Below are 27,309 nucleotides of genomic sequence, written 5' to 3'. Positions count from 1 at the left end.
TTTCGATAGATCGGCCCATTCGCAATATTGACCCTTCCAATTGTAACAATTAATATTCTTATCGATTGAATATTGCTAAATATTTAAAAATGAGTCTTAATTCTATGTCGAAGTTTTGATCGCATCGCAACAATTACATAAAACGGATAATCACTTTTAAACATGTTCCAGAAATTAAAACTATTACCCATAAAGGCAAATCAGTATACATTCATGTGTTTTCATTTTATTATTGCTTTTTGGGGGGGGGGGAGGTAAAATTCGTAAACAAAATCCTAAAACAATTTGAGGTTATGTGCAGTGTTTTTTGTAGCTTTTTGTCGAATTCGTCATTTCTTAAGTATATATATTTAAGAGTGAAGGGGATGACGATCGTATGAGCAACTGATTCATGCAATATTAGATCTTAATAACTTTATATAAAATTGTCGTTTGGACTTTTTTTCATTTTTTCTCTTCGTCTTATATGGCATATTTTTTTTTTTTTTTTGGGGGGAATTTTCAACAGATAATATATATATATATATATATATATCTATAGCAAAAAAAAATAGCAGGACAAAAGACGTTTTCCCTAGTTTTATAATTTTACTTTAAACACATTTCTCTATACATATGTATGTTATAAACAGAAATATGAGAGATCATTACTTTTAAATACCCCTTATTGGGTAAAAAAAAAATTTGATAAAACTCTGACTGAGATTTCGGAATTGAATAAGAAACACCCAATACGTGACGTTAGAAATTTTCGATTATTTTGCAATTCGAGGAGTGCAACGTTTCACCCCACTTCCCCATACCAGTTATTCGACCGGCTGAAAAAAACTCTCCGTTTCATAGCTTTTATTTTTAATAAGGGTACGTAAAAAGCTACTGAACCGGAAGAGAGCTTTCAACGAGGCGAGAAGATGCGGAGAAAAGGTAGGCATGATGCTGAATTATGGGTTCTGTTTATCTTGAATAAAATTCTTCTTGAATTTTTCCATGATTCTTCCTGTTTTTTTTTTTTTTCTCTCTCTTTCTCTCTCTCTCTCTCTCTCTCCGTCTGTTCCTCAATGCTTTTTTCGCTTTTTCGTTCTTTCACCGGATAATTAGCGCATTACCTTGTTACGTCACTCATCACTCCTTGTACTCAACAGGAAGTCTGTTGCCCGAATTATGCGAGAATTAAAATGAAATATGAAATACTCTCGACAGAGGAAGGAAAAAATCAAGAAACGAAAGCTTTTTATTCTTACACCGACTTTGCATGCCGTGTGAATAGCAGCAATCGGGAAATCAACCATCGATTATCCGTCCGAAGTACGATTTGAACTAAGGATTTCAAAAATAATTAGAAAAAAAAAAATGTAACAGACGTTTACCTTATCAGGAACGGTGTTGCATTTATTTTCAGTTTTTCTAGCTCTACGGGTACATTTTACAACTAACAAACAAGCAATCAAGTTTCTCAGACTCCTATATATACCAGTTTTTGTGATCCACTTAGTGTTTTGACATTAAAACTGCACAATAATTTGTTAATCAACAATCGATGTGCGAAAAATTGATTTTGAAAACAGTTTTCATTGGATTGAAACGAAATTTCATATACTGGAGTTTTTGAGGCCACTCACTAATCTAGTATGAAAATCTGAAACTTCAAAATAGTGGATCCAATATGGCGAATGGGAGGCGTAAAATTTCAGCATTCTGCTTCACGAAAATTTTCACCTCATTCTATATACAATTTTTGATCGAAAGTATTCTTGATATTTTCTCTATTAAACGTGTCGTTTCCTCGAGAAAAAATATCTAATATTAAAAAAAACTTGTCACCGTATCGAAACCACCAATTTGAAGTTTTCAATTTCAATTGCAGAATTTTTAACTTTCATCACAGCTCAGTTTCTTCGCAAATAAATTGTCTGCAAATCGCCAAGGTCTTTAGAATTCGTGAGTTCAATTTTACTTCATCCTGTTACGCAGAATGATTCTTTGAATTATGAACGTGAACCGAATCACCTTCATTTCCGCTGTTTGAACCCTGATTTCAACGGTCCGTTAAAACAGAAAAAAACTTTGATTTTTTTTTCGTCGTTTAAACCAATACTTTTGACTTGAATGTTGAAAAAAAGAAAAAAGAAAAAAAATTAGTCGACTTCTTTTATGCAGTCTAATATACACCCCAATAGCAATGATTCTCGAGTAGTACAAAAAAAAAAAATAATGTTAATTCACTGTTTGGCGTTCGGTTCAATAAGACGAAAAATATTTCGTTATAAGAAACGAAGCTGCCCGAGTACCCAATTTGCATTGTCAAGTTTCGACGATCGGGGAATCGATTATATATAATATATATTTGAGGATAAAATCCGGCTGAAAATCGGTAAAAACGAACCAGAGACCTGAGAGAGAAGGCTTCGAGTCGGTATATTTCGTCGTCGAGATATCGCGCGTCGTCTGCTCTGGAATAATAAGAAAGTGTGAAAATGGTCATTCAGAAGAGTGCTCCGAAGCCCCTCGGGGTGTACAGAAATTTTCATTTCTCTCTTTAAGGACACTCAAGTAGGTACGCCGGCATCTGATGCTGGGCGCGTAGGGAAAAAGCATAAGCATTCGTTTTCAACTCCGGTAATTAATCCCGCTTCTCGCCTAAGCCTTCTCGAGTAGGCAGAGCTGAGCCGTACAAGCATCCGCGGCCAAGAATGGCGGGAATTAATCTTTGGCGCCCTGCAGCCCCTATTTGGCTCTAATTTCGAGATACTCACAATCATCTCTCAGAGCGTATGGATAATTCCTCAGAAACGTTTACCGCAGCTGGACGAGTGCAAAGTGGACATTCTCCGAACTCTCACAAGCTGAGGATGTACGGAGAGGTTGAAGGTAGCGGATGGAGGGAGAAAAGGGGGGATGAGGGACGGAGTGAGATTGAGACGCCGGAAGCGGAAACCGTTAATGGCAAAACGAGGAATGCTGTCGTGTGGATGCACAATGCCACCGTGAATTTGCAACCGCGTCTTCCTCCTTTCCTCTCCCTCTTTCTCTCCCTCTCCCTCTCCACGGGTGAATTTTATTTCTTACTTTCTTTTTCTTTTCCAATTTGAATTTTTCTCTCCTCGTTGTGGTGTTTGTTTCTTTCTTTTTTTTTTTTTTTTTTTTTTTTTTTGTTTTCTTCTATCTCGTCTTCTTCTTCTTCTTATTCTTCTTTCACTTTTTGTTTTTCAAGATCTTCTCTCCCATCGTCCTCGTCTTCCTCTTCCTTCTCCTCCTCCTCCTCCTCGTCCTGCAGCCGCACCATTAAGGAGTAGAGTAATTGCCGAGGATGAAAAACTCGGCTGTCATTTATACGCTGTCTGCTCCTCATTGTGCGATTTCTGCTTTTGTTTTTAACTTTTTTCTCTTCGCTTTTTGCAATTACATCGCGAAACGTTATAGGGTGGACGAAATATGTATATGTATATACACATTCTCTTCCGTCAAGCATATACCTATTTACATAAGGCATTCCTTCGTAAACCGACCTACGTCTCTACCCTCGCCATCGGTGATTTTATTTATTTTTAATATGGTTTAAAGTGTAAAAAAAAAAAAAAACACACACGCACACACAAAAAAAAAGAAACGATCTTTTACCGAGTCTTACATTTCTTGGACCATGGGTTTGACTTTTATTGCTATCGGAAATACAAAAACACTATTTTTTCTACGAACAACTCTAATCGAATTGCTTTCAAATTTTTCTCACAAATTCTTTGTCGGAGATGGAAAATATTTTGATACTAAGATGGAAGTGGGAAGGTTTTTGGATTAGAAACAATTAACTGAAAAGTGATAAATATCAAATTGAATAATATATGTATACTTAAAAAATAAAAATTTATACTTCATACTTTATTTCGCAATTTTCAAATACTTGTCTCTAGCTTCGGTAACTTCTAGCCAAAAAACTTGCACACGTGGTCCAAAAATCGAAAACCAAGCGAAAGATGTTTTATTCCGTATACTCTACACACCACGCTTAAGAATAAAAAAACATGACTGATACGTACGTCGGTTTTGTGTGCAACGCGATAGCTGTATTTTTCAAAAAAAAAAAAAAAAAAAAAAAAAAACAAGGAAACGAAAAAAATAAAAAAGACTCACCGAAATACCCTCAATACGATTTCCCAAGTATAATCCATACAATTCAAACTCAGTCAGCGTGACAAAACATGTTGCCCGTGATGCGTCACCTTGTATTGTATATCTATATTAAATTACACTGTATTAACCTTCCGGTCGATTGAATCGAAAAAATATTGAATTTCTTGCAAGCCCACGATATCTAGTAGGCTTCCGATTCAACGACGCGTACTTGATGTAATTTTTTATTTCCCTATTTTATTTCCTTCCCTCTTCTCTATTCTCACCTGTGTCAACAAGTTAACGTCACCTTGAAACGCGTCGATGTGTAATAAAACTGGCAACTAGATAGATACGCGGTAATTTATCCGTAACGACAAATGTGCCGTAATAACTTATTTTTATGGTCTGCGTCACGTGGTTATCGATAATTATTGAAAAAATTGAACACGTGCAGCAAATATTTTAAATCAAGGAAAACACGAATAATACATATTATATATTATTTGTATATTATTCATGTTGTCACACGAGACTCAAAATAAAAAAAAAAAGCCGGTTTTTTTGCGCCACCCTAATATATTTATATATATATATATATATATATATATATATATATATATATTATACGTTCCACAGCAAATCGGACGATTTGAAAATTTTTGACTTTGAATTATTTATAATTACAATTTTTCTATAACCCGACTTTCCTCGTTGTGCTCTAAAATTTCGAAAAGAAAGTGATAAAAATAGGAAAAAAAAAAAGAAAAATGTTGAGAAAGAAAACAATTTTTGTAATAATTCGATCAAACAATCATGAATGTATTGTTGTATTAATTTCAAGTATTTTACGTAGGTACTAAATACCTAATGTTAACGTTACTAACGTTGTTGGAACATGGTTTATTTTTTCAATGTCTCGACTCAAGTTCCTTTGGAATTTGTTATACGATTATGAATGAAATTTCTTTTTCTTTTGCCGCCTTTACTTATGTTTAGTTTTTTTTTTTTTTTTCTTTCTTTTTCCGCCTTTGTCTTCTCTTGTTCTCGAGAAGAGAAATTGTAAGCCCCCGCACACTGTACGACTTACTCCGAGAGTATATCTTGGCCTGGCGTCCCTGACGTTGGCCTTCATTATTAAGCGAAGCCTCGGAGCCTTTGCTTCAAGCCTCGAGCTTGAAGCTTCGAGGTTTGAGCCCCCGCCGTCGTCCAAGGCTTGCAATGGAAGCCCCCGCCTTCTTCGCTTACGCGATAAGGCACATTTTCGGAACGACGTCGCCGTCTCGTTATTATTGAAATAACGAAATACATTCACCGTTCAGACACAGGGGTATACATATATATGTAAGTACGTAGGTACGTACAAGCGTACACGCCAGCCTCGCCGAGTTCTTCTCTCGTACATAATACAACTTCTCGAGAGCAAAGCATCCATTCAAACTGGCACGCTAGCTTCGCACGTCTGTATTATAACACCGTTGTTGATGAGGCTCTATAAAAATTCTAATACCTAGATAAAATATTCTTACATAGGTATAATAATAACGACAACGTAAGTCTCGACACGTTGCATTTGTCATGAGTATTCTCGAAGTGGCTGAGAAAGCCTGTTAGAATGGAGAACCAAAAAGTAGGTATAATTACTGCGCACATAAATGCTCTGCCATTATGTATGTGAAATCTCTACAATTTCGACCGTTAACGAAAAGTGAAACACCGAAGGAATCGGATTTTCAAATCCTACGCGTAGACCTACGCGAAATTGTATATATATATATATATACATTTGAAGAAATTAAAGGGATAAAGATGTGCCGGAAGTAGTGAAGAATACTTCTCGGTTTGCAGGACGAAAGAAGCTGTCCTGTTCTCGATCCGTAGACTCGAAGCGTATACTGTAAAAAATCTCGCTTTATCATTAAAAATTTACGAGATCACGCGTAAATCTGAAGCATAAAAAGAGTAAGTAGGTATACACAGACAGTTCTAGGTGCAGATTCCTATACCGACACTGTTACCGACACTTATCCAACCGTTAAAACATAATAGAAAATGGTTTGTGTCTTGGCTAAGTGTCGGTAACGATGTCGATACAGGAAACTGTGCCCAGAATCGTCTCTGAACCTGAATAAAAAATTATATAGAGGACGAAAACACTCCTCCAACCGTGCAATAAGCGACTCCGTGCAAGTGTCACCAATTAAAAGATGGAAAATAATTCCAATTCCAATAATTTCAACGGCTAATCATGGAGCCAATCGTTAAATCCAATTGCACTAGCTGTTATAAAAACGCGTCCCAAGCAATCGCTATTCTGATTTCACGGATCTCGTTGCTCGCAGTAGAAATTACTTCGATTCAATCGAGTACAGTGCAGGCGAAGTTGCTCATGCACTCGGGGCTCGAGGATCAGGGCTAGAAATTCCTCGAGCAGTATTCATCAATCATAGAGAATGGCCAGTGGACAATGCAGCCGAATTATTTACCCAAAGATGCAGCGCTGCGCTGAGCGAAATACACAATGCCGCATTGTGTCCCGTTCCGTTCCGCCTCTCTCTCTCTCTCTCTCTCTCTCTCTCTCGTTACACGCGTAAAATGCACACGCGTGAATTATACACGGACAGTCAAGGTGAGATGCATAAGCTTTCGAGATGCATGCGTGCTGCTGCGGATGTTCGTCTCAACGAGGATCAAGAGAATGTCACGAAACGATATTTCTTCAACCTAATTCCGGTTAGTTTTATAAAGCGAATGAAGCAGTCCATCAGTTTTTGAGTTGCTATTCACGTTCAAGGAAATAAACGTTTTTGCAAATTATTCGAAAAGAGTTCACGCAAAATTGGATCAGTTCTGGGGCAGGAATAACCGAGACGCTTAATACCAAAATGAGCGAAATTTTTCGGCGATCGAGATATCGTTGGATAACAAATTGATCACACCGTTTGACAATTGTCGGATGCGATTCTCTAGATCTTAAAAACGTCGAACGGTGAATGTAATAAATTCCGTTCGTACTTTTGATTTATACAGACAATCGGGAAGTTGAAAAGAGCGTTATTTAGAAGCATTTTATGTGGAATAATGTTTTCGGGTACGAATTTTTCAATGGTATAGGTACAGGTGTAACCTGATGGTATTCGATCGTTTCCTGCATAAACAGGTATAATAAAGCTCCGCCTGACGTGCGAAACACGGCAATAAATCACTTTTATCCGTTAACGTTAATTGATCAAATCACGAGAGTACAAGAAAGTGTTTCACGCCATATTCAAAACCAATTGAATTTTTTAACCACAATGAAAGAAAAAAAAAAAAAAAACTATCGGCGTCGAGGAACGAGTTTAAATGAACCTTTAAACCAAAGCCTACATCGTGCGGGTACGTAAAATGGAAAGTTCATGCGATCGGTATTGATCTAAATTCCTTCCTTATTTTCGAACTATTTTTATTATTTCTCCCTCGTTTCTTCGTAGCTTCCTTACCTCTCTCACGTATTACGAATGATAATATCCTGCGGAGGCTGCCGCGAAACGGAAACGTCGAAACAATGGATTTTCCCCTAGAGCATTGCCTCGCAGACTTGCGGGTAGTGAGTGACGTGCCCGACACCTGACGAGAGAGAAACACCCGCCAACGTCAGGAGAGCCTCGCTCTCCCCGTCAGTCAAGTTAATGGTAAAATCGATCGCGGTTAATCGGTTGGCTCGGAAACGGCTGTACGAGTGGAAGGAGGGAGAAAGAAGAAGAGAAAAACACTGTTCCTTCGAACACACTACACACTTACAGGATGGCTATTCCGGCTATTACTTTAAAATAAAAAATTAATGGGAATAAATCCTAGTGCGGCAAGTAATTTCGACGGAAACGAATCATTGAAAAGGCCTATAAAAATCGCTTTTCGCTTTCGACCGTTAAACGTCTCTCCCGCATATCAGGCTATGGATGCAGATGAGTCTGATTTACAAAAGAATGTGCAGCGATGGTTGGAAACTCCATGTGACGTGTTTCCGACGCCGTAATAATGTTCCGAAATATAGGGATCATGGATAGAGCTTAATTGTCGAGTAATTGAAAACAAAAATTGACGCGATTCAAATCTAGGAAGAATCGATGTGATTACTCTAAATCTGTAACCTAAGAGCAACGGACGAGTTGCAGAGCATCCAGAGTTCACGGATCGAAACGACGGGGAGAAACCGCAAACATCAAAGGCCCCGCTGGTTAGTTTTCCAGTTTTCCTGGAGCAGACGTACGTTTTTGGCTAACGTATTTACCAGTTTAATTAATAGACGAAACATTCGAAGGGGTGTGATTTGAAATTTTTTTTCGGAAACTGGTCAAGCAGTCCTGCATTTCGATACATCAAAGAGACTGTGAATACGCTAGACAAATATTGTACTTACAATCCACCGTAGTTTCGTACTCAGCAAACCTCAAATCGATGCGCTGGATGAACTCTGTTCATAATTTAACTTTTTCACTATTCGATTGACAAGTATAATGTACGAGAGTTTATTTGCGGCGCAGAGATTGAAAAGAAGGCTCAAAAATCGATTAACAATTCGTTCAAGCCAGGCTGAAGTTACCTCGAAGTCAACCAAGAGTAAAAGAAAAGTGCAAAAAAAAAGAAAAATCGAATGCTTTCATGGAATGAAATTGCGATTTCTCTCTTCTCGGTTTAGAAAAAGACTAAAAAAAGAGAAAAAAAAAAAAACAAACGTTCGGTCAGCCGGGACGATTGATGACCGACGATTTTAGGTCGGGTTTGTATTTTTTATCCAGTGACTAAGCCACCCCAATGTGGACGGTCGGAATTTCTTGGATTTTCTACAGGGCAAGAGTTCCCCTCAGTTCTGGGGAATCTTCTCTTATCCGGAGAAGAACTACAGCTGAAAACCGATTGAGCGAAGAACCCACTGATCACGCCAATCCTACCCAAGCTTACCGGAAAGCAGGATTTGAGTGACAGGCGGCTCGATCAAGCCTCTCTTGCCTGATCGCCCGAGGCTATAGATGCCAGGAGATACCCATACTCCCTTGGACGAGGTGCTTCGGAATTCGGTAGGATTCACTGAACAGTTTGAATAAGCCGATTTTTTTCGCCGTTGGAAGAGTAGAAGTTGCTAAATTTTTCTCCAGAATCAACGGTCACGATTCTCGAATTTGAAATACTGGATATTTCAAAAATTTTCATTCATTCTTCTCACACTTCTCATCCTCGGAATCAACGAATCGATAGAATAATTGTCGGATTCCTCAGTGTTCACGTTTCGAAAACCAATGACGTTCCACAATCGTGCCGAGAAAAGGAAAATTTTCGAGAATGTGAAATTTTTTTTTTTTTTTAGGTTAGAAAAATTGAAAGGCACAAAACTTGATCAACAGTTGGCACCGTTAATTTTTTTTTTCAATCTTCTTCATTCGATTAGTGCATTCATACTCGTATGTTAATTGAATGTAAAAAAAATAGTCTACAAAATTCGTTCAAGATTCGATCATGAAAGCTCATAGAAGTTACAAGTCTCCTCGACTCCTGAGTCATTGTCCAATGAATTTCTCTCTAGTGACAAGACCCTATTTGAAAAATTATTATCAATTCCCAATATACTGAGATTTTTAACTGCAAACTGTCAAGTCAAGTACCTACCCAAACGATTCACACCCGATAAAAAGCTCGAAAAGCAAATCCCATATACCGATTGAAACTGTAAAAACCGCGACAGTGGCAGGTGAAAACATCCCGACGCACGTGCAATGTGTGATCATGTTCTGTAGTGTCTGCTTGTTCCTCACACAACGGAGGTCCGTGCTTATTGCGGGATGCAGCAGATGAGAAGAAGGAAAAGACCAGGGATTAGATGGCTTGAATAGTGGGTTACAGGTAGAGGCGACCAGGGTGGGCTGACGACGTCGATAGAAGCCGCGGCCTTCGAAGGCTTCAGGAGGCCAACGACCAGGCGGGACAAACGCCACGCGGTGTCTCCATTCCAATTGAGACGGTACTTATGGCATTCGATAGCTTCTCTACATTCATGTGTCCTACGAATACGTACTTAACGAAGGTCGCGAGTCGAGTTGGCGTTCCAACTATCCGTGTATGAAGGTGGAAAGCGATGTTCTGAAGATTGGAAGACGCGTAATGACGGACCTTTGAGCATCCTGGAACTCAGAGGTTGACTGGGATGGACGAATGATGGTGTTTCGACAGAGTAGTAGCGAGGAAAAACTGGAGTAAGGTCTCACATCTCTTCTATTCTACTTGTTCGTATTTTTTTTTTTTTTTAACTGAATCGACGAAGTGGATATCGACACCGCCGGCCAAAGGACAGAGCAATTTACGAACGGGCGTAATTAAAATTTGGATGGTAAGACTGGCGGGAGAAAGTGGATTCGGGCAATCGATCAGCGCCGAGAAGCAAGCTGCTGGCTAGATGGCTCGATTGATCACTGTCCGCTACGCTAGAGGAGCGGGAAAGTAGCGATCAATCATAATTTGTAAGACTCCCATTTAGCGTGTATCGATTCAGTAAAACCGATGATCCGCAAACCATGTATATAAGTGACGAAAATAATGGTGCGGAAAATCTTTCCCAACCTCTGCAACCGGTGCAAGAGAAAAACTTTAAATTATTTGTATTGAATGAAAAATTCAATTAAGTTGGTCAGATAGAATGTTGAAAAATAATTTTTTTCAGTTTGAAATTTACGCGTCACGTTACAATGTGCATAGATGCTCAGATATACTACAATGTGAACATTATGACGTCACGCGGAGTTCAACTTGCTATATCTTTGTTAATAAACATTGGATTGAACAAAGTAAACATCGTGTCAATTATTTTTCGACGTTCCATCTTACGGACCTAATGGAATATTTCGAAACTTTTCATTCAAATACCTAATCCGAGCTTCAACGGCTGTAGCATACGATGCAATACTGAAAATTTTTCCACACCAAGTATCGAAAAAAACGTTCGTAACTTCTCGCAAGCGTTACGCAAGGCCGAGGTATGCGAGTACGTCTTCATCAATGATCGTTAATCGTAGCTACATGTCTTGAGAGTATGTTGCGTCTGTTTAAATTTACTTTGTGCTGTGCTCATTTTTTATTCATTTTTTTTCAAGTCTCCTCTCTCGCGATCACACATGTACGTTTATAACACAAGGTGAAGTCAATTGGCTGGACGGAAATATTACACGTCGATACACGCAGCCGCGAATCGGAGCCAAGAACTGTTGAGAATTATTGGAACTGTCTCAATTTTGAACGGAAATGTTTCACAGTCCTTGTCGTATACTACATACCTACTTTTAAATTAAACGAAATCGGTTGCCAGGTCAATAAATATAAGGTATCCAAAAGCAATTCGTTTAGAGATTTTCAACGTGAAAGATTTGTCAACTAGTATGATAAAGATGAGATTGAATGTAATTTTAAGAAAAAGGAAGGCGTGCTTGCGACGTGCCAGGTTATATAAAAACCTAAGAAGTTGAGTAGAAAGTAGATTTAAGAAAAGAGATATGTGGTTAAAAACTCACCTTCAGCAGATAAGAGCCGAAACTACAGCACCGGCTGACCTGTAAAAGAAAAGAAAAAAACCTGAGCGTTGGTGAAATAACATGTGAAAAAACCAACGCGAGCGTAAGATATTCGAGAATTTTTTGCTGACTTCGGTTTCAGCAGAACGGATTTGCAGTGAAGTCTCATCACCCTGCACGTAACACGTAAAACTCGGTTGAAATCGACTTTGGAATCCGATTAATTGAGTAATCGAGGAAACGAAATGAGCTTCGAGTACCATTATAACCACCGAGGGGAGTGTCAATTCCAACGGTGACAGCAGTGGCGTGTATTTGCCGAAAGGTCCTTTCGATTGCGCAAGTGAAGCTCCGGAACTTGGGGAGGGATGATGAAAAGCCGGAAGAATCCAGAAATTAGAGAGTTATTCGAGCGTGAACCTCGGCACACCTGCGATCGTACGATTGATCGAGACGAACAAGGATGGGATGGATCACTGCCTTCCCCGCCACTTCCTTGGCTACAAAACGTAGCAGGCATATCAATTATGCGACCATATTTCGAGGAACACGTGTCAGGCACTTGGCCTTTCGGATCAGCTTTTCTTGCGCTCGATTTCGTTTGGATAAGGTGTTTCGTGACTCTAATACGGATGAATGAGTCTCGCGTCAGTTGAGAGAGCTACACTCGACAGATCAGCAACACACACCAAAGTAAGGATGAAGAAGAAACGTCGAGTCTGTATGGGGTACCAGTTTCATGATCAAATCCATAAAGATAAGGGAAAGAGAAGAAGACCCCGCGGGGTACGATGCAGCATGCCGACCTTCGAGAAGCGCTGAAAAGGCGATACGTCGGGAGTGTATCGAAAACGGGCATCGAGCCGGACGGTTAACGACTGCTGAGGCCTGCCCTCGACGGAGGTCCGTGAGTTTCAATCGCGGTCCCGAAGGAGCTGAGTGTGCCGAGGACTTTTATCACCTTGGAATACACCTTGCCGTTCAATTTCTGTGTTTTCCCCAGTGTCCTCCCTTTCGTGCAAAGGCTGCTTCCCCTCATTCCCCTTCTCACCTCGCGAAAGCTGTCGCCCAGATCAGGACGGCAGCGTGCTTTACGCCGGGATAATCACCATCGGGAGGATGTCTAGGCCAAGTTAGATTAATCGAAACGAAACTTGGCCGGGTAGCCGGTTATAGGATGAGACGGGTATGGCTAAAGGCCGTCAGACAGCACCGAGTACCTCCACCACCACGTTGTACACACACGCGAAAGCAGAGGATGGATGTATGGTCGGCGTCACGTGTCAAGGAATGATTAATGCCGTGGCGAACGCGTTTACTGCCTTGCCTATAGGTGCTGTATTACTTCCACAAACATTGTAACTGGGAAACTAGCAGCGTTCTAAAGCTAGAGCTCAGCGTACGACGATGAGGAGGATGATTCAGCTGACTTTAATGTCCACGCCGTGGTTCTAAGCCAGCATAACCACCACCACTAGCACTTTTGCCTATGAAGCTTGTTTCTTCAACACGCCTATTATCTCCTTCCTTCAGGTCAATATTGACGTACGGTTAGACAAGGACAAAAACACACGCGGAAAGAGCACCGTTTGACCGATGATCCATTGCGGGGTCAGACTGCGAGACCAAGACCATCCGACTCGCTCGCTGCGTGACCGTCTAACGGCCGTGGATAAAATCCAGTTGACCCAATTGATTAGCATCGACTTATAGCCTCGGAATCTGACCCCGTGCCGAGAAAAGGAGCGGTGCAGCTGTGGTATAAGGCCTTTTTTGGAGTAGCGTCCTAGTTGAGAACGTGCAGCCTCTATGGGTCGGATGAAACGGGACTTTAAACGATCGGCCGATCCATCATCCCTGGCGTTAAAAATTTGTCCGTGGATTGGGGGTGTTTCACCTGCCGGATCCCCGACTAATTGACCCGACTGACTCCTGTAGTCGATCATGATCATGTGTTCGGAACTGATCGAACGCTCGTAATCGAATTATAACAACCTGGACGTTCAGGCGACGATGAAGCCCAGCTTCTGTCACTTGACGCCTCGTTCTACCCTTAAGCTCTACCCACCCTCGGGTCACGGTCTGCAAGGAAATTGTCCGATTTCTCGATAGCGAGCCGCTTCGCAAACCCCGTCCTGATCACCGACACCCACTTCGATACCGAGGGGTTGATTCCTACTTCGATCACGTTTAACAAGCGCTGCCATCCGAGTCTTGGCGAAGGGTGTTCGTAACGAGGATCGTCCACCGTTTGATACATTTTCAAGTACCTACCCAATTTCCACTCCCTGTGTATATGTATATACCAACGTAAATTTCTATATTTTTATCGCAGAATTTATTGATCTGTGCAGTAGTGTTCCAGGAATTATATCGGCTCGTTTTTGTTTGAAATAAAACGAGCATTGCGAAAGGAAAAAACATATTACTGCTTTATAAGGTCGAATAATCGATATCTCTGAACCATTAAATGATTCTATTGAAAGAGATCTTCCGCGTATAACAAGCTTTCACGCACAAGACACCTGCTGATCGTTATCAAGGTATCGGTATAGCAATGATTACTGAGTTTCGGTGAATTGTAAAAGCCGGTTGAACAGGTAGAGAAGTAACATGTAATTCGGTTGGATGGAAATAAAAACGCGAGCCCATTATCACCGGAAATAGTGATTCTATACAGTTTTGTATTTGATAAAAAAATCAATGATGAAAATGTGCGGTTATAAAACGTTGAAAAGGCGATCGAAACGCTCGATTTAATGGGCGAAACGTGCCACGTGCCTTTCATTTTCATTATGAATATTACTGTTTGCTTGAAACTGGATGCCCGCTATTTGGACATTGCCAAGCTGTAGCTTGTACACACCGACGATGAATCAATATCGCGTAACTATTTAATCAGCTGGGTGGAATTAATCGTGGACTGTGAAAACCGTTTGCGTATAGTCGATAATAATTGCTCTCGCGTAAGGTTGTGGGTATAAGGTTTGTAGGTAGGCATTGAATGAGAGCGACGCACGTAACGATCGACTGCGAGTGAATAATCTGCAGCTCTTCGGGATGGCTGGATGCCCGGGAAAGTTATTTCTGGAACAGTTAGCCGAGAAAGGAAGTTTATACACCGCAGAGTCCGCGAGGTAGGTTGGTAGGTTGGTAGGTAGGTAGGTATTAGGAATCTGTGGAAGCCGGTGTCGCAGCGCGGGTCGGCTGGTTGGTATATAAATTGCAGGGTCGTAAAAACTTAAAATGAAACGAAAAGTTTCATTCAAAGTTTGACGAAAAAGTTTGGCACGCGCTCCTTACGATGATAACCGAAGGAAATGACCCTGTTGCGGGAGGGATAAAATATGCTCAACGTAGATGGAGGAAAGCAAGACCCAAAGAGGACCTTCGAGTGAAATGAATAATATCCATCGCTGGAAACATTGTAGAAGGTGAAATCGAAGCTGTAAAACTAAGGTCGAGCGCACGTCAAGGTCTCTTCAGCTCTTGGTTTCAATCGGTGTGGCGATTGATCGCGAGTAGTAAACGACATTAAAGTAATAATGGTTAGCAAGTGAGGGAAACACATAGTCCACAAAGAACGAGAAAAAGGAGGAGGACGAGTGAGAACAGGCTGACTTAGAATTGGGAATAGGTAGAACCTGGAGTTCCCTCACTCACCCGGCAGGTATATGGATATAGCGGTGGTAAAACAACGGGAGTGTGTACCTTCAGCTTTGCCCAGGAGAGTTGGAGAAAATTTTTAGAGATACGAACCTCTTATTCGTATTGGCATATTTCTTGAAACACGGAAAGAATGGAATAAAGAAACGAGGGAAAGGAGAAAATACTCTCAAAGTGTTTCTATCCCTGGTAGTCAGCGAACAACCAATGTATGAGGTACAACCTACCACCTACCATGCTAGCGTCAGACTTCTTTCTGTTACGTTGGGTGCTTGCATACATGCCGATACACTGGATCCATAAACAGTAAAGCTGAAACGTTGAGTAACGGATAAAACGGTGGGAATTCCAGTGCGTTTTTTTATTTAATCATTTTTCATTTACTTCTATTCAGACTTGAGTCATAATTCGAATGACGATTGCTTCATGTGTTACGCACGAGATGAGAAATCCAATCTGCTCGTGCAATATTTCGCTGAATTCAATGTCGAAATAAGATCAAACGTACGTACAGCGTCATCATCAGATGGACGAATGAAGGAAGAAAGAGGATCCGTATCTGTGCGCAGTGAACCATCGTCGTGCAGATGGTACTTTGAAAAGGGCTTTCCTCGTTTTTCCTCCAGACCGACTAAAGCCGGTGTGTCTCTTAATGCAGGAAATCTGTGCACCACTCCAACTGGTGCGTAATTCATGCATCAATTCATTTGCGGTTGTGAAAATGAGAACAGTGTGTGAGCACACGGCGACGTCGGTGACCCGGAGTCTTGGTCTCGTTGCTTGTCGCCGCGTATCTGACACTCTATTACCGTGACTCGAACAGGATATTTTGTCGACTGTAAGCCAAGGCAAGTCAAACGAAAAAGGAAACGAGATCATCGAGGAAACGCTTTTATCGAGCCAAGTAAAAGACGGCGTGGAGAAGCTGTTCCAGAAATTTAAAAACTTGGCGTGACTCTGCAAATGAGAGCATATATAAGGGGCCACAATGGACTCTGAATGACGAAGACAAACACTCGCGAAAAGAGACTGCAGATTGTGCACCATTCGTTGGGCGTCGTTGCTTTGGTCGTTCAACCTTTCGTGCAGAGATCCCTGCCCAGGATACCCCACCATGGTTCAGATGCACAGGTGGGTGTAAAGCGTGTGCGTCCATGTCCATTCCGTGTGGGTCAGAAGCGCATAGTTAGAGAGCCGTAAGGCGTTCTGGCGGCACGCCAGAACAGTTTGCTTCATATTCGACTGCCCAACGACTCTTAGGAGAGCAAGCTTATGACAATCGGCGATCGGTTTCCTCTCTGTTTTAAGTAGTTTATAGAAAACTTTTTGTTTCTTTTGAAAAAAATCATTGTAACTGAGGTGAAATAAAGATTTATTCTCGAGGTTAAGCACGTGCGTAGCACTGTGCGATAATTATACTTATTCACAGTATAGTATAAACGCATATGCTTAACCTCAATAAATTTTTATTCCACTCTCTAATTAATTCACTGTCCTCAAATTCCCTGACTTTTTTACAACAATTCTCAGACAAAAATCTTATAATTTTCTTTAACCAATTCGGGTAAATTAATTACAGTAAATTGAAAAAAATATATATATTAAACGATTCCCTGACGATTTCCTCGTGACTATACCGGAATTTCTCAATTCCACGATACTTTCAGGTTGTCCATAATTCCCTGACCAGTAGCCACCCTCAATTTATCTTTCGTGTTATATTACATATCATATTGTATATCCTATTCCTTCAATAAATCGTAGCCTGAAGATGGCTGCATGGCTGGGCCAAGGCAAAAAATTTATACTATCAATCGCATAAAAGTATATTCTTCCTTAACCCCCTCCCCCGACGAAACACTGTTATATAGTTACACTAATCGGGTCACGTGATTTCAACTAATCGACCAAATTTTATTCGTTACGACAAAATATTTCTTCCGAGCGTGAAGTGTAGTGTGAAGTGACTTGGCGTGTAACCATCATCGACACGCTCGGCTCGGCGGACTACACGTGGGACATCGTTCGCTTACACATGTCAAGAAGATTTTACAGCTGTGGAACACACGTCGAACAAATCCCTCCGGCGACCTGCCACTCGGTAACAATTGGTAATGACACAAATTGCTACACCGGATCTCCTTCTCCCCTTTATATCCATCTATGCATGTATCTATTTCGCTGCAATAGAACCTACTCCAGATCTACCGACGCGTGACAGCCACACTATCCTGAATATGGATGAGTGAAATTTTTCAATGACAATATGATTGACGAGTCAATTGCTGTCGTTGTCATTTCAAAGCTTGTAAAATCTGTATATATATATATTTAGGGTGGTTATATTTGAACGACTATCTTTTTTTTTTAGTCCCCATCGAAAATTTTGTTCTATATGTCGAACAAAAAATTCCCTAAAAGTTATAGCTCTTAATATTAATATTAAGTACTCGCCCAGGGCGTGAAAGGATTTCCCATCTAAAATACGCGTGAATCGAAGCGTTTTTTTTTCAAATCTCTACAACTCAGTGGAATTTTATGATTTCACATTGGTCTTGGTCGCAATTTACGCAGAATTCAACGATCTTCAAAAGTGTCTGAAACGTCGTGAGTCCTACTTACACTGGTGAGATGGTACAGGTCACTATAGTTGATTTTTACCCAAAATTCTCCATTTTTCTCTGTTATCTCCGAAATGATCAACTTTACCGAAAAAATGTGAAGAAAAACTTTGTTGGAAATTCAATTTTCTACAAAAAAAAGTCCTGTAGACCTGATTGCTCGGATTGATATTTCTTGAGATATCGAAATTTAACTTCTTGTCGTATAAAATTTTTATGGTTTATCGAATCAAACGTTTTAAATTATTGATATTGTATTGGAATTTGATTTTTTTCGATTCGATTCATTCGATCTATTCCATTGGAATATCAGTAATTCAAAGCGTTTGATTCAATAAAGCATAATGTTTATTGGTTATATTATATTAAAACGTTTAATTCAATAGAACATAAAAATTTTATACGTCAAGTAAGTTGAATTCCGATATCCCAAGAAATATCAATCTGAGCATTTTGGTTTAAAGGACCTTTCTTGTAGGAAATCAAATTTCCAATAAAGTTGTTCTTTAAATTTTTTTGGTACAGTTAATCATTTTGGAGAAAACAGCGAAAAAAGCAGAATCTTGGGTAAAAATCAACTTTAGTGCCCTGTACCACCTCACAAAAGTAAGTTGCACTTATGCCGTTCCGAACACTTTTGAAGATCGTGCAATTCTGCGTAATTTACGACCAAGACCATTGTGATATCATAAAATTCCGCTGAGTTGTAGAGATTTGAAAGAAAAACGCTTCGATTCACGTGTATTTTACATGGGAAATCCTTTCACGCCCTGGGCGAGTACTTAATATTAATATTAAGGGCTATAACTTTTAGGGAATTTTTTGTTCGACATATAGAACAGAATTTTCGATGGACACTGAAAAAAAAAATAGTCGTTCAAAAAAAAAATCACCCTAATATATATATAGTGTATAAATTCTTGAAAATCTTTGTCTTCTTTGTCTTCTCGTTCTTTCCAATTTTTCACACACGCACTCCTTATAGCTGCTTAACACCGCTCTCGCGGGACTTAAGGTGTGTTTAACTTAGCGTTGCGGGCTTGCGAGTGACGTAAAGGGGTCAATGACCCCTTGTACAAACAGCGATGAGTTATTATAAGTAACAACCGTTCCTTGTGTCACCGTCGATCGGCAGACGCTCCGTTGTCCCCCGCATCATTGATGCTGGACAAAAACCTGTTGTACAATCAAAGTTCACGCTGTTTCACCAACGCGTGTACATACAGATTGCAGCATGCATGCACTCAAACCTCGGGCATTAATATTAAGCATCAGATTTATGATGGCAGGCTTGACCGATTCAAAGAATAATTGATTGATTGATTGATCGATCGATCGGTGGTTCGATTTATTGATTAACCGAATGATCGATTTGACCAGGAATCCGTCTAACGAGTTTCCTGAAAATTAATGAGAAGATACGAATAAGCAATGCAATCATGCATGGCGGAATTATGCGTGGTTCCTATAATATTTCTTCGCAAACGGGCGGCTTTTTCTTCCGGAAGAGCTTTGAGAACCTCTTTTCCACCCCACCCCCACCCCCACCCCCACCCACCCCCAGATTATCGCAAATGAACCCTAAAGCCGAGAGAGGTGTTTTATGGGCGATCGGGCGTATTGTCGAATCGATTGTAATCAGAGAACGGCGTGAAGATCATCGAGCAATAAACTGGAACGCATTATTCTTTAAACACCTCATTTTTTCCCCTCTTAGGTATTCTCCGTTCCTCGACTTTTTAGATAATTACATCTCGAACCCGTTTCCGAGAAGCGAAGAAAATTTGCGACTTAACAAGCGTGTAACTCGTGCACTTTTGATGCTTCAGAAAATAACGAAGCACCAAAGTTCGCGGGCTGAATCGACCTTTCCGACATGCACACTGTGCTTCAATTCTCCATCTTTGATGTATCGCTGAGAAGAATTGTAAGTATACGCGGTCCATACATAAAGTAAGACATACACATATAGGTAGGCACGCAGAGCTGCTTTTATATCCTTTTTCTTTTCTTTTCCAATTCTTTGCAGGACGTCAGTATATAGTATTGCCCGAAGAACCGAGGTGGAGGAATTTCTACCGGAAAAGAAGAAGAAGAAGAAAAAAAAAAAAAAAAAAAAAAACAAAGTTCACCACAAAGCCACGCACCAACTGAGAACAGCTATGAGGTCCTACAATCGTTTTATACCTTATACACCGTAGAAACGGAAGTGAGACAGATTGAACTCGCGTGCTAGAGAGATTGAGATTCGGGTTATTTTTTCACAAACGAAATCGTGTCTGTCGTTTGAGAATATATTTGAAATATCACGAGATATATACAAAGAGTCACTCTACATCGCGTATAAAATCATTCGAATTAAGTTGATTGAGTCTGAGCTTTGACAATAAGTCTGGAAGTCTAAATAATTAAGGGGTGCGTGTGTGACTTCGATTTTTGTGGTTATAAAACTTGATTGCAGTCTAAAAAGACAAGGAACTAACTCAAGCTTGTAGCAATTTGTGAATACTGACCTTTAGTTCGCTAATATTTCCTCCGCGTAGAGACTTTTGGCACAATCTCCGTTTGGGCTGGAGAAATAGAGAGAGAGAGAGAGAGAGAGAGAGAGTGAGAGAGAAAGATAGAGAGAGGCGTTTGATCGATATACGAGTAGGTGTGAGCGCAGGTTGTCGGTTCATTACTACCTGCGGGTTCTAATCTCCTTTTTTTTTCCAGGGAAACGCGGCCGGCACAAGGAAAAGTCACTTCGTTTCGGAAGTCCATTACCATTACACAACGGACTTATTATACACCCGAAAAAGTACTTCCGTTTATATTTCTTACCGTGTATATAGATACAATTTGTTAGCCCGAAGAAACTCGCGGACCGATCTTGCCCTGCTAGAGCTTTACAGTGTTATAAACCACCACTACCACTACCACCACCACCACCACCACCACCACCAGCTCCAAAGAAAACACGAGCAGCTCTCTTCTGGCAAAGGCGCGATCGCTCAATAAACACCTCGTCTCGGGGATATACACGCGAGGTTGATGCTTCTTCGAAGTCTTTGAAAAGCTTTCGTCAATTCGATTCTGCATGATAGACTATTCGTATCGGCAGGCTGCCCACAGTTTCCCTATTTTCAACTGTCTGAATTTTGCTAGTTGATTTCAGCCTTCGTCAAGAGCCGATTTGTCAACGTCTACACTCGGGGTACGTTTGTACCCCAGAGTGATTTCAAACCTTAAAATTAAATTAGGGATCATCGTTCGGAATTGAGCCGGGTTCGGGTGTGCCAAATTTTTACACACTTTTCAAGTTCTCTGAAATTTTTAAATGGTACAAAATTGCTTTCCTCGATACAAAAGGAAGAAGAAAATTTCACAATTTATACAATTTATTATGCACGATCTACATACTAGGGTGGCGCAAAAAAACCGACTATTTTTTTTTTTTTTTTTTTTTTTCGACTCTTGTGTGACAAAATGTTAGTTTTTTATGTTTTAGGAGCCCACTCCAAAGGACAGCTCGAACAAAAAAAAATTTTAAGAGGTCGCTCAAAATTTTTTTCTTAATGTCAAATTCGTCAAAGAATTAAATAAAAAAAATTATATTTTCAGTATTTTGTTTGATTTTTAATTCATGTCGTGGTGTATTGTTATCGATTCTTTCCTACTAAATAGAAGAAAAAAAAATGTATGAAATTTCAATATGAATATTAAAAGGTCGCTCGAAAAGATCTAAAGAAATGCAGCAAAAAATTGAAAAAAAATTATGAGCGACCTTTCAAAATTCAAATTTTGAACTGAAACTTTTGGAAAGTTATTTTTTTTTTTTTTGTCTATAAGATTATACCGTAACGAGAAAAAAAAATAAAAAAAAAACGATTTTTGACGTTTTAAAAAATGTGGAGCGACCTCTTGAAAATTTTTTTCTGAACTGCCCTTTAGAGTGGGCTCTTAAAACATCAAAAACTAACATTTTGTCACACGAGACTAAAAAAATTAGTCGACTTTTTTTATGCCACCCTAATATATACAATTCTAGGGTTAAACACGATTAATTAATGGTTTTGACAATTTTGTTTACCGATTTTCCCGCCGCGAAACTTCAACATCTCGACAAAACCTGTCAGGATGAATAAAAGCGTGAATTATCGACTTGACGCTGCAAAGCGAAGCTGCAAATGCCGGGTTAATGGGACTCGATCTTATAGGGAGAGGCGGCGGAAGGTTTACGCCTTATTCGGATTCCGCGGAATGCGGCCAAGTTGGTGGCTGCGTGATCTAAAACACGCGCCTTGTAACCTAACCGAACACGCGAACGAGATAAATTCCAAAATGATTTAGAAGTCCGCCACGATTAGCCCTCGATACGGTTACTCGCCCCCCCCCCCCCCCCCCCCCTGCCATTTCGTTAGAATAAATCTTTAAAGGATGAAAAAACCAGCCCTAAGTAATTTCTATCCAACGATCAATTTTCAAGATGGTTTCAATTATTATACATATGTATATATTTTTACACAAGTCGGATCACTGCCGAATAATATAATTAATCGAGGCCGATGATTTGAACTTTTTTCAGGTACGGAGTTCATTATAGAAGTGAGAACGGAAGGGGTTGTTTATTTACTCTGTCACAGTTATTTATGTGGTGTTTTGATTAACTTTATACATGAACTTTTGGCACTTTCGAAAGATATTAATCTCGTTTATGCATAATTTTTCAATAAAACGAAAAGTTACTTAAAAAGTTCAACACATATTTCATTTAAATTCATGGTGTAGAATCGATTATTTTCTGTTAGTTGTTATTTTTGCCAGATTGCAAATGATCGCTGTGCGAATTAAATATTCGTTCAATTTATACAACAACAAATTTAAACTTTGCTGTAATTTATTGTTGATAATTTCTAGTCACTCGGTGAAATTAAGAGTCTTGATAACAAGCAAGCTTACTTTAATAATCACATAACCGTTATCAACAGGCGTATCTTAAATGTGGCATGAGTGTGTGTGCATGATTTTTTCTTTACTCTGAATCTCGCGCGATCTAACTGGTAAAACTGCTTCGTATATGCAAAAACATATATATATATATATATATATATATATATATATATATATAACAAACATCAACATTAGAAAATTTGTCGTATAATTTGTCGTGTTCCTTATATTTATTCGATTATTCGATGTCCCTGCGTTGATTTAAATTGTATATAAATTAGGTTTAAGATTTGCATCGTGAAGAATCATCCCAGTAAGTAATGTTAAAGGTCCATAAAAATATAAAAAATGCAATGCGAATAATTTTTTACAATTTCAAAGCATAGACAACGAATGAACCCCACACACCATCCTATATTGGTTGAAATTTGAAATGAAAGAGATCACGTCTAGATCAAATTTTCAAATTTATCACCGTCGGTTTGAATGTCGAATTAGTTATTTAAAAAAAAAAAAAGAAGAAATTTCAACGTCGTTAGGAAAGCCAGTCCGATTCGCGAGTCGGCCGCGTCCTTTCCGGAACGCCGATCTGCGTTGAGTCCCGGTCGACCCTGACGACCCGCTGACCCGGAGGGCCTTAAGGACCCCGATGAACCGGGCTGACCGGCAGAACTCGGGACAACCGGTTTGACCGCATGTTTCACCTCACGGAGGATCGAGCCTGGAGTCTGGATGCTGAAAGAGGAGGCTGCCAACATCGCTGCGGATGTTTCGACCCCGAAATACGCGTTTTTTTTTTTTTTTTTTTTTTTTGATCGCAATTGAATCTCATCTCTGATAAAGGTTTGATTGGAAAGCAGCTGATCGTGGAACTATTATACAGTCGAAGATGTTCAACTAGACTCGAGAGAATTGAAGACGAGAATCTTGTCGAAGTTGGTACGATAAACGAACGTCGTTATTAACTCCTTTTCTGGAATAGGAGCAAAAGCTTGTCGAAAATCTTGTAAATTATACGTTATAAAAACGAAAAAGACTATTTCTTGTGACGATCAATTGAGCCTGCCTCTTTAATGGAGAAAAAAATACAAAACATATGAATGAAGCAAGACATGATCGTAGATTGGACCCTCAATTACTTGAAAGTCATTCTAAAGTAGCAGGATGCAAATTTTTTTCACGTTTTTATACACCAACATCCCTCCTCCGAATGGTAAAATTTTTGGGGGTAAAAAATGTTCGATTTTTATGAATCCGCATACGGCAAATTTAATATAATGAACCGTTTAAACTTTGAATGTATTTTTCTTCACCTCTAATTTACCGAACTTCTGCGCAAAGTTTCTAACCGATTCCCCTAAAATTTTTATACGTTGTTTTTTTTTTTTTTTTGAGTATTCTCCACACATTGTCACAAGATTTTTCCCAAACTCTCACCTGAGAATGAGATTCCCTAAATTTGGTGTTAAAAAACAGTCTTTCTTTTTGGTCACGATTTTTAAAAATGTTTTTTTTTTCAAAATTAAGCTGTTAAAAAATCCTGTGACAATTGGTGAGCATTTGTGAGTAGAATTTTTACCTTCTTACACTCTATTTTTAATTGTACTCTGTGCGTCATCACCCTGATACACTTAAATGAGAGGACCTAATGAGGTAAATTTACTTCCCAAAATATGTAAGAAATGCATAGCAAAAACGTCTAAAGAATTTTTAAAACTTTTCCTGCATGAGAAAAAAACTTAACCGAAATACCCAGAGGAATTTAATTCCTGAAATTCCTGTAAATGCCATCTTAACTTCGTTAAAATCGAGAAGAATTTTCGCCCTTTTCAACGGGGCCCGAAGCTCGCACCGCAGATTTCTCTGGGGAGCCAACAAACGGACAAAGTGCCAGTCTACGACTCGATCTTTCGAACTCTGCATCCAATGACCGTTCTCAAATTTCACAAGATCGTTCCAAGGGCCAAGAATCTGCGGCCAAAACTCGCTAAATACCACAAATTCTATGCTCGTGCAGTTCTTCTTCACGGTTAGCCTTGGTAAAATCATTTCGAGTGTTTCGAATCGTTGGGGAGGATGGAAGTACCAGGTGATAAATATTTTCCGCAATTCTATGTAGCCGAAAGTGACGTTCTTGTGAGGAAAATGTTTCAATTTGATTCCCTACAAAGTGACGTTCGATAAAAATGGGATAAAATTTAATAGAAATTTGCTTTACTCTACTTCTAAAAGATTGTCTGAGGCAGTGCAATGCCAGCTGATTTATGTTTCTTTGGGTCTTAAGAGAACCGAGTCAACTTCGCGACTCGTAAGCTTATCTGACGCTTTTTATAGCGCACATCGCTTAGCATATATAGATAATTATCAGCGGAGACGATAGAATGTGGCGTTAATCAGAGTAACTGGTTTGTTGATTTTCAAGTACGTTACGTCTAGTCGAAGTAGCGTTTAGTCTAATTGAATACGGATTGAATCGGAATCTACTTTCGAATAGAGATTCAAATTTTTGAATCGTCGAATTTTCATTATCGTTTCACAAGGCATGAACGTAACTCGTATAATCAAGGCCTTGTCTTCTCTTGAATGTTTTATCTATCGATTAACTTCTCTCAGATTTCGAAGCAGTATCATTAGTACTACAGCTGTCTTTTTATCGGCTCGTTGACTAATAATGACTCCGATGAGTAACGCGCTGATACGAAAGCGCGCGTTCAAATTCTCACAATCGGTATACTTCTTTTTAAACTGCCTCAAAAAAATGAGACAAGGAAGTAAAATGTCCAACAACAACGAGATTAAGCTTGAGTCAGAATATTGGTCAGCCACCTGCTGCGAAGGTCGAGATGAAAAATTTCTCAAAATTGGATCATTCAATTCTGGTTCAACGAATCTGTCCGTCGATATTGGCAATAACGATGATCTGCGCAACGGAGTAATAACTCGAAGACATGAAAGAGAAAAACCGTGACCCAAACGTTCCCAAACTTCGACAAGTAAATAACCAAAAACTGCTTTTCGGAGCTTCAAATCTACGTCAATGACAGATAATCGGACTCGTTTGTTAATCAGAGAACCGCATCTCTCTCTCATTACCGTGCGATAACCGAGATTAGACGAGCCTCCACACGATCATCTGACAACCTGTTCCAAAAAAATCTCAAAGAGTATCAAAATCGGAACATCGTCTTCGCACGACACGTGCAGAGCCAGTTTTGACAGTTCAAAAAGAGGCTCGATCAGTCGCTGGAAGCCGGTAATCAATCCTCCCTTTCCATGACCCTCTGAACGTCCAGCATCCCCTTCAGGTCTCGTTTCTCCTCGGATAAACGAAGCGAAGAACAAAGTCTCACATACCGTGTTCGAGACGAGTGATCGAAGAGGCTGAAGAAGAATAGTTCGATCGACTTCCGGTCCGCGAGGGTTTTCGTTGTGTGTGACCAACTGACCTTAAAGCTGCCGAAGAATCCTGGAGCGATTTGACCCTTCGTGGTGGTGCTCAGAGTACTCAGCGACCATCACGAGCACTACTAACTACCATCATGGGTAACCATAAGCCCGAACTGATCACTAAATTTTATTGTAACACCAGAAATCCCAAAAAGCACTTCTCTCAAATGGTCTGCGGAACTGCGATCTCTAAAATTCGCGATTAAATTCGCGCACTGCCGACAAAGCTCAGCCAATTTGAACCCCCTAACAGATTTGTGGATTCGCTGATCCGAACTTCGGCATGAATCCACCCACGCCTCGGCGGATGTCGACTGACTACTGTTTGCCAAACGGCGGCCTGCGCTGTCAACGACTTGGCTCCATGCCGCACGCAACTCGTGCGCATGCGCACTCGCCGACTCCCTCCCGTTCCGTTCGCCCCGACCAAATCTCCTCTTTTTTATCTCCACTTCTTCGTGCGTCTTGGTTCTCATTCCTTCGATCGCTCGCTTTGCTCGCTTCGCTCGCTCGCGAGTGTTCTTCGAGATTTTAGGGTGGACCCAAGTACCCGGTTTTTTGAAAAGGTTTTTTAAAAAAAAGGTTTTCACGTAATTTTGAAGATCGTGCCTCCCCCCCTCCCCCCCTCCCCCCCCCGGCAGCAATGCGATGCGGCAACGGTTAAAAAAATTGCAAACCGATTTCTATTCGCGAGGTTCGATATCATGTTATAAACACATAACTTTAACTTTTCACCTTGATTTGCATAAAAAATTGCAATTATCCATACGTAATAGCAACGATGCGCAATAATTTGGAATAGCTGATAATGCAGGTTTAATTACGACTAGCGATGGTTACTGAGCTACAAATTATATAATTGATGCATGGATTAATCGAGTCTAAAAAAAATAATCGAACATGACGCGATTGAATCGGTAAAAATGAATCGATTCATCGCTGATTTTGTATTTTTTGAAACGGTGACAGAATAATTTCGTAAATTTCAGTGAGCAGTC

The 27,309-nt window shown here is 39.9% G+C and overlaps 1 long non-coding RNA gene across 1 annotated transcript in view; it reads right to left on the bottom strand.

The window, feature by feature from the left end:
- The window catches only part of LOC124408053, a 47,048-nt gene extending 20,634 nt beyond the window's left edge, over nt 1-26,414 (bottom strand). The window contains exons 1-2 of the long non-coding RNA XR_006929391.1: nt 26,311-26,414; nt 11,646-11,684 (exon numbers count right to left, since the gene is read on the bottom strand). This is a non-coding gene — a long non-coding RNA (uncharacterized LOC124408053). The remainder of the gene's footprint in view (nt 1-11,645; nt 11,685-26,310) is intronic.
- Between the last annotated feature and the right edge of the window lie 895 nt (nt 26,415-27,309).

This window comes from Diprion similis, chromosome 7 (genome assembly GCF_021155765.1).
Source record: "Diprion similis isolate iyDipSimi1 chromosome 7, iyDipSimi1.1, whole genome shotgun sequence".
Lineage (NCBI taxonomy): Eukaryota > Metazoa > Arthropoda > Insecta > Hymenoptera > Diprionidae > Diprion > Diprion similis.
The sequence above is the reverse complement of the archived record's forward strand: the minus strand, read 5'-3'. Positions and strand labels throughout refer to the sequence as shown.